The 12,776-nt window shown below is 45.6% G+C and overlaps 1 protein-coding gene across 18 annotated transcripts in view; it reads left to right on the forward strand.

The window, feature by feature from the left end:
• Positions 1–12,776, forward strand: part of LOC129557884 (liprin-alpha-1-like) — a 149,939-nt gene that overhangs the window by 72,268 nt on the left and 64,895 nt on the right. For 12 of the 18 annotated variants that reach the window (XM_088842800.1, XM_088842799.1, XM_088842797.1 and 9 more), the window contains 2 exons: positions 5,548–5,730; positions 6,530–6,668. The exons of 1 other annotated variant lie outside the window; for it this stretch is intronic. The gene's annotated coding sequence lies outside the window, so the exon portion shown is untranslated. Of the gene's footprint in view, positions 1–1,821; positions 1,887–5,547; positions 5,731–6,529; positions 6,669–7,410; positions 9,734–12,776 lie in introns of those variants that run through there. 5 more of the 18 variants (XM_088842804.1, XM_088842805.1, XM_088842807.1 and 2 more) reach the window with 3 other exon arrangements.

The following is a 12,776-nucleotide window of genomic DNA, read 5'->3' on the forward strand; positions in this document are numbered from 1 at the left end:
CTGTCCCACAAAAATCTGCTGATGTTCAGAAGTGCACCAACCAGGTCAAAGGGAATGAGGAGAGACTGGGCAAGCCCAGCACAAAACCCTGAATCCTTTTCTATAGGATCTCAGTTTTCCTGACCTCCAAAGGCCTCAAGATCCCCTGGAGAAGGAAAGGGCAACCCACTCCAGTATTCTTATCTGAAGAATCCCATGAACAGAGGAGCCTGGTGGGCTACAATCCATGGGGTCTCAAAGAGTCGGACATGACTGAGCGACTAAACAGCAGCAGTGACTCATGAATTACCACAAATTCCAGAGCAGAAAACTAGCCGTGCTCTCCTCCTCTCCCCCACATTCTAATTTAGCTGCATCTTCTTGGGCTCGTGCCAGGATGGCAGATGATGAGTGCTGTTAGCAGATGATTTGGGGAGACGTGAAAAGCAAGCAGACAGCCTGGCAGATGGAAGCACACTCACCTTGTGAGGGGAACAGATTTAGACCTTCCTTCTGCAGTTTCGCCTGCTGTGGGTCTAGAAGATGAGCACATGCTCTGAGAAAGACGGCGGAGTTAGCAGTTTCTCTAGGACTCTTTTCCTGGATTTCCCCCTCACCTCATAGGCAAGGAAAACTTAAGTTGCTAACACCCAGTCTTTACTTTCTACCCACTTAAGTCATTCCGGGCACGTAATACAGGAACCATTATGCCACTTTTCTTTCCCTTTTCTCTTCATCACTTTTTCACCCTCTTTTCCTCAGGTCAAACTCCATGCCCTCCTCCCACTGTATCTTCCTTATCTTCCTACTTCTTTTCCTACCCCAACCCTCTGTGTGACCCCCTCTCTCTTCCCAATCTTGCCACTTCTATCTTTCCTCTTGTCATGTGGGGAAAAGACCCACCTGTTTTCTACAACATTCTGGACTGTTTCGTTTTTAAAAGGAATTTGGAAAAAGGCTAGATTTTGTTAACACCTTTCCCATTAATTTAGACGCACATTTACGTGATCACCCAGAAATTGACTTTTTAACTAGCTGTCACTCTAAAAGTTAAAAAGCAAGGCCTGTTGTAATTATAGTATGGTGGGCTTGCTATTTTCCCCCTGGTGAAACAATTTCCAGCAACGTTGTTATTAAGGACTGAAGAGATTTACCCAAAGTGAAGGTCACATAAAATTGTCAAACGACCTCCATGGATAGACACAACAACAAAGTGCCTAGCGGTGGAAAAGCAGCTCCAGGAGGTTTCCTTCATTGCCACCTTATGATCCTCAGAGAGAGGAGCAGGAGCAGGGAGAAAGAGAAAAACTGGAGAAAGGAAAGAGATGCGGGTGGAGACCAGGCTGGGGCTAGAGCTGCGCGGTGGGTGTGGACGGGTCTGGGGTGCAGGAAGGAGCGAAGGGCGCCTTCTGGTGGCAGCAGCTCCGCCCTTCCTGCGCGGTCCCAAACCTTCGGCTGTCTCTAACCTTGCCTATCACCTCAGCAAACCAGACATGAGTTAGTCACTGCCTTCTCCACAAGGACGGCTAGGAGCCAGGGGTTATAACTCCCTTTCACTGCCAGAAGCCCATCGACTATTCCTTACAGCTTTTTATTCTATTCTCTCTAAGAGAAAGTGCTGGGCGGGGCAGGGGTGGGAGTGGAATTAACTTCTCCACGTTACTATATTCCTGCAAGGATGGAGAGTCCTTAGAGAGTGATGTCTGGACAACTACAGCTGACCACACCTTTGATTCAGCTTTGCAGGGAGTTATTGTGGGATACTTCAGAAAATTCATCATAGGAACATGAAAAAATCATGCCGTTTAACCTGATTCTCAGTTCTCGATTCTTGAAAACTAGGGCTAATACTACCTACCACCCAGAGCTGTTTTGAAGGTTAAATGAGAGGCAGCGAGTGGCATACGGTAGGTGCTCAGTAATTGTTGGTTCCCACTCCCATCTCACACCACCTCATCCCATATCCCTTAAAAAGGATGAGATGCTAAGTTCATTTCTTCCCACTGCTTGGCCTGCAATCAGTATAAACTGCCCCTATATGGTTCCCTCCCAGTGCCTTGGTAACTGAGTATTTTACTAGTCTGAGAGTTCGGTGCAACTGCTTTGATGTAGGAGCATTTTGACAACAGCCTCTAACACCATCGTTGTTTTTCACCTTCATAACCATCTCCTCCCTTGGCCCCTGAGGCTCCCATGGATGCTATCTTTCTCCCATCCCCAGATGGATCTCAGTTTTGCACATTACAAAGGAACAAGATGAACGCCTGGGGAACAACAACGATTTTACATTTGGACACTATAGAATTCTGGGGAGGGAGGAACCTCCCTTTGCACTTCTGTGTAGCGCAGTCTCATGGTTAAAGAAGGTGGATATCTATGTTGAAACCTTCCACCTGAAGTGTCTAATGCTGACCTTTGCCCCAGGCTTCTTTCCTTTCCTTGGGGTGTCATCTGGGGCTGGTCCAAGGAAGGTACTCTGGAATTAAGCTCCACAAATTCCACCTTATCTTCCAACTTATTTTTTAACTCCAAACAGATAAACATGGCTCTTGTGTTTTTATTCTAGAGTTCTTTATCTAAGAGTTCCAAGAAAAAGGTACTTTAGGGGGTTTGAAGCAGGAATAGTCACTAAGTCGTATCCGACTCTTTGTCATCCCGTGGACTGTAGCCCACCAGGTTTCTCTGTCTTGGGGTTTTCCAGGCAAGAATACTGGAGTAGGTTGCCATTTCCTTCTCTTGGGATAATATGAGAAATGAAATTTCTGAAGTCTGAAAATGGAGACTCATTCTTGTAAGAGATTTTCTGTCAGTTGATTTTCTTTCTCTTCTTGAATGTTATACAGGCATAAAAGAACACTTTCCAGATGAGTAAACTTTATCATTTGAAAATTAATGCAGTGTCTAACTCTCTAAATATATCTCAAGATGCATTTAAGATTTTTTACATTACCATAATGGTAGCATTATGCCAGCAAAATACTGGAATGTTAATATCTCAAAACATCAAAACACCAGAAGGTGGGATTGCAGTCTGTACTCTTTAAGGACAAAGATCCACTCTATCTAATGGTTGAGGTGTCTTGTATTGCTCCGATGACAAAGAGTCAGACCCTTCCCTGTTCCCTCTGCCTCTTTCTCTGTGAAGCCCCCCAGTTTGGATAGACCAGCAAGCTGCTGAAAGCAATCCTGCTCATAGATTCAAATTCTATTAAATAATTAGATTTCTTGCCTTTGGAGGTGACTTCCTCATCTAACCCAACATGAAATCTAAAACTGTGACACTAGGGGGCGCAATTGCCCTCCCAATGTTTGATTAGACCGCGGGCAGGAAGCTATGCTCTCATTCACAGTTGAGGGCTCACAGTGGGTAGAATGAACCATCACAGATGACTTTTAAAAAAAGTAGCCAGCAATTACCCCTCGTGAATTTTTTTTTTTTTTTTTAGAGAAAAATATCCAGTTCAGTGGCTTTTAAAATTAAGAACATAACTAGGGAAATTAAACCTTCATTTACTGAACACTGTCCAATATGTGACAATTATTAGTATTCACTTTTTATTATACCCTATTTTCAGGAAAAAAAAGAAAGGATGGCATGGGGCAATAAGCCAAAGACAGAAAGAAAAAGAGAGAAGGTAGGAGAGAAGAAGGGCTTTCCAGATGGCGCTAGTGGTAAAGAACTTGCCTGCCAAAGCAGGGGACAAAAGAGACAGGGATTTGATCCCTGGGTCAGGAAGATCCCCTGGAGGAGGGCGTGGCAGCCCACTCCAGTATTCTTGCCTGGAGAATCCCACGGACAGAGGAGCCTGGCGGGCTACAGTCCATGGGGCCACAAAGAGTCAGACATGACTGAGCGACTCAGCATATGAGCACATGAGAGAAGAAACGGGAGCCATGGCTCAGGGAGGAAGAGTCACAGCAGCACAAGAGCCAGAACCCAAGGGGGCAGCGAGAAGGAGAAGTTGAAGGCAGAGAAAGGAGAAGTTGAGAATGACTGTTCTTTTTTCTCAGTCCACTTTGACAATGTGAAAACTGTGGGCTTTTCCCCATAAAATAGACGTATTCTTGTATATTCAAGGGATCCATGAACCATAGGTTCAGAACTCCTGGTTTAATGGAGTTTCCTGGTGGCCTAGTGGTTAGGATTCTGGGTTTTCACCGCCATATCCCAGGTTCAACTCTCCTTAGGGAATTAAGATCCCACAAGCTGAGTGGTGCAGCCAAAATAAGATCTCCTGGTTTAAACAAGACTGTTGTTGCTTAGTCACTCAGTTGTGTCCGATTCTTTTGTGACCCCCTGGGCTGTAGCCCACCGGGTTTCTCTATCCATCGGATTTTCCAGACAAAAATACGGGTGTGGGTTGCCATTTCCTTCTGGGAATCTTCCCAACCCAGGGATCAAACATGAGGCTCCTGCTTGGCAGGTGGATTCTTTAAATAACACTGAGCCACCAGGGAAGCCTTAAATAGAGAGCTTCAGAGGAGCAAAAGCAAAGAGAAAGATGCCACGAGGCAGAAACATGGAGAAATGGGCAAAAAGAGCTGCAAGGAAAGAAAGGAAGATGGGCATTCCCCTCGCCACCCCAGCTTCTCTCTCATCTAACCTTATGCCCCACGTTCAAAGGGAGCACCGTGGTCTTCAAACGTGATGATGGGATCCATTCTAGAATGACATCAGATTGGAGCCAACCCCCTGAGCAGTGTTACCTTAGCAAATACTCATGTCTCAAGACCTAGTGAAGGGACTCCCACTGATGAAAACAGACATTTTTGAATCGATACAAGGTGAGCCCAGAAGTTGTCCAGGGGCCAGTAGGAGTCCTGGGTGCAAAGGATGGAGAACTGAAGCCAAGGCTGCAGGAAGAGGAGCTAAGGCTTCTCTCATTTCCAGTCCCTGTGGGCTATAGAACCAGGAGCCAGGATGAAGTGAACCTTCCTCTTCTGGGGAGGGAAGAACCTCCCCTATGCCTCTGTACAGAGCCGTCTCATGATTAAAGAAGGTTGTTTACGTTGAAACCATCAACTTAAAGTGCTGGCTGTGGCTGGTCCAGGAAGGCACTTCGGAGTTGAGCTCCACAAATTCCACCCTGTTTCCCAACTTAATTTTTAACTCCAAATATGTTTGGCTCAAGGGGCTTTATTTGAGAGTTCTACCAAGAGACAAAAATGTACTGTAGGATTTTGAAACAAGGACAACATGAGAAATGAAGTTTCTGGATTTAGGCCAGCCCTTTTACAGGAATAGGGATACTGACATGATATTCTTTAACCTCATGCTGTTTTCTTAGGGGTTATGTTTCTGAAGCATCTGGGGGCTGGAGTGGAGGGGCAGGAATTGCTCAAAAGAACAGAGGCTTTGTTTTGGATGACTTGGAGCAGACAATGTCCCTATTCAAAGGATCAAGGTTGCCTGGGCAAGGGGTAATGGATGGAGGAAGAAAGGAATAGATCAAGTGTGAAAATTCTCTGCCAAACAGCCTCATAAGCTTCCTTCCAGCTAATCTCTTTTCAATGAGAAGGGTGAACTAAAGTGTTGCTTGGATGATCTTTCCACTTTTTTCCCCACAGATGTGAACATGGAGGAAGCTGCGGGGCCTCTGTTCCTTTGCAATCAAGAGAGAAGGCCCTGGGCCAAACATGAATAATGAGCTCCTTCCCTCCAGTCAGTCAACAAGCGATGCTCATTAGGAAAGGTGACTCAGAACTGCCCTGTCCTTCCCCGGAGCTGAGCTGCACCCACCAGGCTGGCTGGTAGGTGTCCACACTTCCCACGTGCCCACCCCACAGCACAGGCAAGCTGCTGCAGAGCCAAGGATTCGGGGACAAAGGGGAAAGGGAAAAAAAATCTCAAGAATTATTGAAAATAACTCATCATCACCTGCTTATTTGTGCTTCTGTGATACAGAAGATGTGCTTGCTGCCTAATGGGTTCGAGAATCTATGATGTGTAGGAATGTTTTTCTAAGTGTGGTCCTCAGGCCACAGGCATCAGAATCATGTGTGCTTTCAGATTCAGATTCCTGGGCCCCACATCGGACCTACTGAGTATACATCTCTGAGGGGCTACAAAATTGATGCTTTCGATTTGTGGTGTCAGAGAAGACTCTTGAGACCCTTGGGCTGCAAGGAGATCAAACCAGTCAATCCCAAAGGAAATCAACCCTGAATATTCATTGGAAGGACTGATGCTGAAGCTCCAATATTTTGGTCACCTGATGCAAAGAACTGACTCATTATAAAAGACCCTGATGCTGGGAAAGATTGAAGGCAGGAGGAGAAGGGGGCAGTAGAGGATAAGATGGTTGGATGGCATCACCAATTTAGAGGACATGAATTTGAGCCAACTCTGGGAGATAGTGAAGGACAAGGGAGCCTGTTGTGCTGCATCCATGAGGTTGTAAACAGTCAGACACAACTTAGTGACTAAACAACAACAACAACAAGGCTGCTGGGTGGGGCAGGTCTTGGTGAGAAAATGGTGGCCTCCAGGACGGCTCACACCAGTGAGGACTCCCCACAGCTACTGCCACCAGTGGCCTTTTCCCTCTAGTGAGCCACAGGACCCGCCCCATCACCTGAGAGGAGAGCCTCCAATGCTAGCAGATCCTGCCATCACCAGCCGAACTTTTTGTGCCATTAAGAGCTTGCCCCAGTGCCCCAGCTGGACCTGCAGCAGCATCTTCCCCAAGGTAAGTTCATAAAGATGGAGCAATGCCTCAAGCTACTTCAGCCCTCAGGAGGATCAATTAGTATCTTTCCACAGAGAAACTCGTAGGCCGTAGGGGTGAGGCTGAAGCACCCATCTGGACCACAGAGACTGCGGAGGACCACATTTGAAGGCAGAAGGAGCAAGTACAGTCTGACCACGCTGTTCCTCCCCCAGGCTGTCATAGCCCCCCCATCCTCGCCCCCCCCCCCCCACCTAGTTTCTCTGGCAGGCAAAAAGAGAACCCCAAATGGACACCCTGCTTTCTCAGCATTGTGGAACATGCTTCCGGGGAGGTCTGTTTGGGTCTTGCCTCAAAGAAATTACTTGAGGGAGTGGCAGGGCTCCACCATCAGGGATCAAATAGACACAGGGTGCCAGGCTTGCAGGGACCTGCTTGCGGCCCTCTGTGAACCATGTTCCCACTTAACATGTGCGGGAACAGACATCCCAGCCAGTGGCTTTGCTGGGGGTCCCATCTGGCCAGGGAATATGGTTGTTTGGCCGTTCTGTCTGACCTGAGACTCCAGTCAAGGGGCCCCACCAGCTCATTCTTCTGCCTCACTTCAGCAGGAAAGCAAATAACTCGGCCTCGGTTCCTGCCCATCCAGGGAATCTGACTGGAGAACACTGAGCAGCAGCAGAGCGCACCCGTGGTGCTGGGTGTTCTAGGATCCAAACTGACATATTTTCAAAGAAGATAGTCAGATGATCAACAGGTACCTGAACAGATTGGTCAACATCACTGATTGTTGGGGAAGTGCACATCAAGGGTCCCCTTCCATTATCTGATGTCACTGTCTTCATATGGAGCCTCCAGATCACTGGTTTAGTATAAAACGAGGTAACACAGGAGGAGCCAGATGGGTGAGATGTCCAGTGCGAGGTGTGGAGAGACAGCATGGAGCTTCCACACCCCTCCACGTATGCCACTCTGAGGTAGTGGGCCCCAGGCTGAGAGCTGGAGTCTGTCCCCCTGTGGACAGAGACTCTAAGATGAAGGTAATAGCAGGAGTGAGAAGGAGCTGAGCCTGCCCAGATAAAAGGTGAAGAAACCACATGGTTCTCACTCTGGAAATCAAGGCGACCTTCCCAACTGCACATGTACAGAAAGTCTCCTCCAGGGTCAAAAAGGGAGAGGGCGCCACCCCTTAGTAGGTGATATCAGCCTACTCCGAAGCCTCTTTGCTAGAATCCGTCTTCATCTCCTTGCAGTCCAAGGGACTCGCAAGAGTCTTCAACACCACAGTTCAAAAGCATCAATTCTTCAGTGCTCAGCTTTCTTTACAGTCCAACTCTTACATCCGTACATGACTGAAAAAACCATAGCTTTGACTAGATGGACCTTTTATATACTACTATATATAAAATAGATTTGAAAAAAAAACAGGAACCTACTATATGACACAAGGAGCTATATCCAATATCTTATAATAACCTACAGTGGAAAAGAACCTAAAACAGAATATGTGTGTGTGTGTGTGTGTGTGTGTGTGTTTGAATCACTATGCTATATACCTAAAACACTGTAAAATAACAGTGCTTCAATTTAGAATTTTTTTAAAAAAAGAGAAAGATACTGGGCAATTACCAAATTCATGTACAGTTAATTCTTCCATGGATTATCTACTTTTTGGATTATTCCCAGCACCTTTTAAATTCCAAGGGGATTTCCCCAGCTTTTAAGCATTCTTCTCAGTCATCTACCCACCTTCAACTGGTAGAAGTTCAAGGAATGCAAATTCATTTTCTATTAGACTAAATAAACACAATTAGAAAGGAGAAACCCCCGAGGCAAAGAACACCTGCTGCTGCTGCTAAGTCACTTCAGTGGTGTCCGACCAGGCTTCCCGGTCCCTGGGATTCTCCAGGCAAGAACCCTGGAGTGGGTTGCCATTTCCTTCTCCAATGTGTGAAAGTGAAAAGTGAAAGTGAAGTCGCTCAGTCGTGTCCGACCCTTAGCGACCCCACGGACTGCAGCCTACCAGGCTCCTCCATCCATGGGATTTTCTAGGCAAGAGTACTGGAGTGGCTTGCCACTGCTATCAAAGCCAAATATAAATTATCTTTGACCGTTATAATCAGGGAAATAAATGAGAAACCAATGTAATTATCTTTTTAATCTCTAGAGGAAAAGGTTTGAATGTTTTCTTTTATAGATTTCTTCAGCGCTTTATAATCCTAATATTCTTTTATATTGATTCTAAATCACTGTTCTTCAATCTGAGCCTGTTCTCTTTTTCTGGGCATCATGAAAATAATTGAGCTGACCTCAATTCTTCAAAATATGCTTCCTGTACTTGTTAATGTACAAACATGGTAACTTTATGCTTTGTAATTTAATTATTGTATATCTAATGATTTATCCCTCATGCTTATTATTTTTAACATCACTAAGATATTTTATAACAGGGGTCCCCAACCTCTGGGCCACAGACCCATTGGTACCTCCCATCAGATCAGCAGTGGCCTCACATTAGAAATAAAGTGCACAATAAATGTAATGCTGTAGTTTTTCCAGTTTCAAGTATGGATGTGAGAGTTGGACTATAGAGAAGGCTGAGCGATGAGGAACTGATGGTTTTAAACTGTGGTGTTGGAGAAGACTCTTGAGAGTCCCTTGAACTGCAAGGAGATCAAACCAGTCCATCCTAAAGGAAGTCAGTCCTGAATATTCATTGGAAGGACTGATGCTGAAGCTGAAACTCCATACTTTGGCCACCAGATGCGAAGAGCTGACTCATTAGAAAAGACTGATGCTGGGAAAGATTAAAGGCAGGAGGAGAAGGGGACAACAGAGGACCAGATGGTAGGAAAACATCACTGACTCAATGAACATGAGTTTGAGCCAGCTCCAGGAGATGACGAAGGACAGGGAAGTCTGGCATGCTGCAGCCCATGGAGTTGCAAAGAGTTGGACATGACTGAGCAACTGAACTACAACAAAACGTAATGCGCTTGAATCACCCCGAAGCCATCCCTCCCTGCCTGCTCCCCCAGTCTGTGGAAAAATTCTCTTCTATGAAACTGGTCCCCAGTGTCAAAAAGGTTGGGGACCGCTGTTTATAATATTAGCTACCATGAGTACAATGAGTCATACACTCTTCTAGGAATTTTATACATTATTTTCATTTATTTAATCTTCCCAGTAACTCTAAATTTAGACATAATTATTCTCAATGTGTAAATGAAGAAATTAAGAGATTCTTAGTGAGACACTGAATGGCCTCACTCCCAAAGCCCCCATGCATCCTCAATGCCATATTTTCTCTCATCATGTTGCTGAGCTGATTCACTATTGTGAGGCATTTGGGGTTATTTCTGATTTACTGTAGTGATGATTATATCCCATACGAATTTTTTCATAACTCTAATCATCCTGGGTCCCCATGTAGCTCAGTTTCTACAGAGTAGCATGTTGCACTACCCAAAGTAATTTTACAGATGAATACCAATTTTCATGTTGTCTCTCAAAGAAAAATCACAGGGGATCCAATTCAGAACTCATAACACTACTTACCAGATCCCCTTTCTTCATTCCCCAGTTCTCTCACACTGTATAACTGCTGGAAAGGCAGTTACAGCCTGAACTGCCACGAACTACCTACAAGCCAAAACCCTGCAGCTCCCTGTCTCCATATGCCCCCACTGGCTCCTTGTTTTATAGATCACCGCAGCATCGTGGGCTGGTCCTTCTCCTGGCCCTCGCCACTCTGGTCTGGCTTCTCTATCATTCTAATAGTCCATCCCCAAAGGAAAGAAGTCTCATTTTATGTTAGTTGGAAATATGGACTGTGCAGAAACAGGCCAAGAGGAAATCTGGGAACATTCATCCACGAATACATTTTATTCACTTATTTGTAAGTTAAGGTTTCTGATTTTTTTTTTCCATTTTAGAGTCCCCCCTCCCCCTTGAATGATAGTGTCCACAGTGTGATTCATGAGCACTGAATAGATCTGGTAACAGCGAATAGGTTTCTTTTATTTAAAATTCTTTGTTTTGGCTGCACTGGGCCTTTGTTGCAGCACACAGGCTTCCTCTAGTTGTGGCATGTGGGATCTTAGTTCCCCGAGCAGGTATCAACCCTGTTCCCTTGCATTAGAAGCCAGATTCTTTTTATTTGTTTATGGCTGAGCTGGGTCTTCGTTGCTGTGTGCTGGCTTTCTCTAGTTGTTGTGAGCATGGGACCACCCCTCTCTACTTGCAGTACGCGGTCTCCCTACTGCAGTGGCTTCTCTTGTTGCAGAGCACAGGCTCTAGGCTGCTTGGGCTTCAGTCGCTGTGGCGTGTGGGCTCAGTAGTTGTGGCTCTCAGGCTTACTTGCCTTGCAGCATGTGGAATCATCCCAGACCAGGGATGGAACTCATATCCCCTGCACTGGCGGATTCTTAGTCACTGGACTTCCAAGGAAATCCCACAGTGAATGGTTTTAATCAAGAAGTACTCCAAATAATTTAAAAAAAAAAAAAAAAGATCCTATGATTATAAAGAAGTTGACTTATCATAAGGCTTGTCAAAAATACATTTTTACTTCATATGCCTTTTTAGGTGGTCAATGTATTTAATGATTAAAACTAAAGTATTATAAAATTCTGATTACTTGATAATAACTAGCAAATATCTATTGGTGAAATGCAGTAGCGTATAAAATACAAGTAGCCCCAAACTTCCCTGTTTTCTCTTCTCTAATGGACTAAAGAAGAAAAACAGAGATTTAGACTCTGATAACAGCTCCTTCAGTTGCTAACCTTTCTTTTGATTTTGGCCAGCTCTCATGTTCTCATCTTTGATCAGTCACTAATCTTGGGACTGGTTTGGGGTCATCACTGGGGAAGATTGTGTGTAACCTGAGCATTTGTTCGGCATGCCCCAGATTACTTCGGCATGCGCTTCCTGTCTCTGACACTCTTTTTTTTTTCCAGGTCCTCCTATCCACTTTTCCTTTCCAATCATATCAATTATTTACATATTAGCAAAACTTTAACTGGGGCTTGCCAGGTGGTGCTAGTGGTAAAGAATCCACCTGCCAGTGCAGGAGACCAAAAGACACAGGTTTGATCCCTGGGTCGGGAAGATCCCTTGGAATAGGAAATGGCCCCTCATCCCAGTATTCTTGCCTGGAAAATTCCATGGACAGAGGAGACTAGCGGGCTCAGCAAAGAGTCAGACAAGAGTGAGTGACTGAGAACACACACAGAGGACTTTAACCCTCTATACTCCCCCTTCTCAGAGATATTTCCTTGTATTGCTTTATCTCTAATTGTGAAGGCAAAGGTTTGTTTCTGGTCCTGGAGTCTTAATCACTAATGAGCTGCTGCAGAAACTGTGGGGGAGGCTGACTGCCCAGGTGTCTTCCCTTAAGTTTGTTTGGGCAGTTCGTGGCTTAAGATGCTTTGGCTTAGCAACTTTTTGGCTTTATAGTGATGCAAAAGTAATAGATGTTCAGTGGAAACATCTGGATTTTTGTATCTGGATTTTTTTGGAGGGGTGGCTAGCCATGTGCAGTAGGATACTCATTTTTAGTGCTGGGCAGCCAGTGAGCCACAGCTCCCAGTTAGCCACTTGGTCACAAGAGTACAGGCCAAATACACTAAAACCATCAGTACCCAGACAGCCATTCTGGTTTTCAAGTTCAGTGTGCTTGTGCACGTGCTAAGTCGCGTCAGTTGTGTCCAACTCTGTGCAACCCCATGGGCTGTAGCCCACCAGGCTCCTCTGTCCATGGAACTCTCCAGGCAAGAATACTGGAGTGGGTTGCCATTCCCTTCTCCAGGTGTAGTAGTCAACACTTTATTATAAAATAGGCTTTGTGGTAGATGATTTTGCCCAACTGTAGGTTCATGTGAGGGCTTCCTGGTGGCTCAGTGATAAAGAATACCCCTGTCAATGCAGGAGACTCAGGTTTGATCCCTGGGTCAGGAGATCCCATGGAGGAGGGCACAGCAGCCCACTCCAGTATTCTTGCCTGGAGAATCCCATGGACACGGGAGCCTGGAAAGCAACAGTCGTGTCCGACTCTGTGAGACCCCATAGATGGCAGCCCACCAGGCTCCTCCGTCCCTGGGATTCTCCAGGCAAGAACACTGGAGT

The sequence above is a fragment of the Moschus berezovskii genome, chromosome 13 (genome assembly GCF_049115385.1).
Source record: "Moschus berezovskii isolate FMDL1 chromosome 13, NW_MosBer_1.0, whole genome shotgun sequence".
In the NCBI taxonomy this organism is placed as follows: domain Eukaryota; kingdom Metazoa; phylum Chordata; class Mammalia; order Artiodactyla; family Moschidae; genus Moschus; species Moschus berezovskii.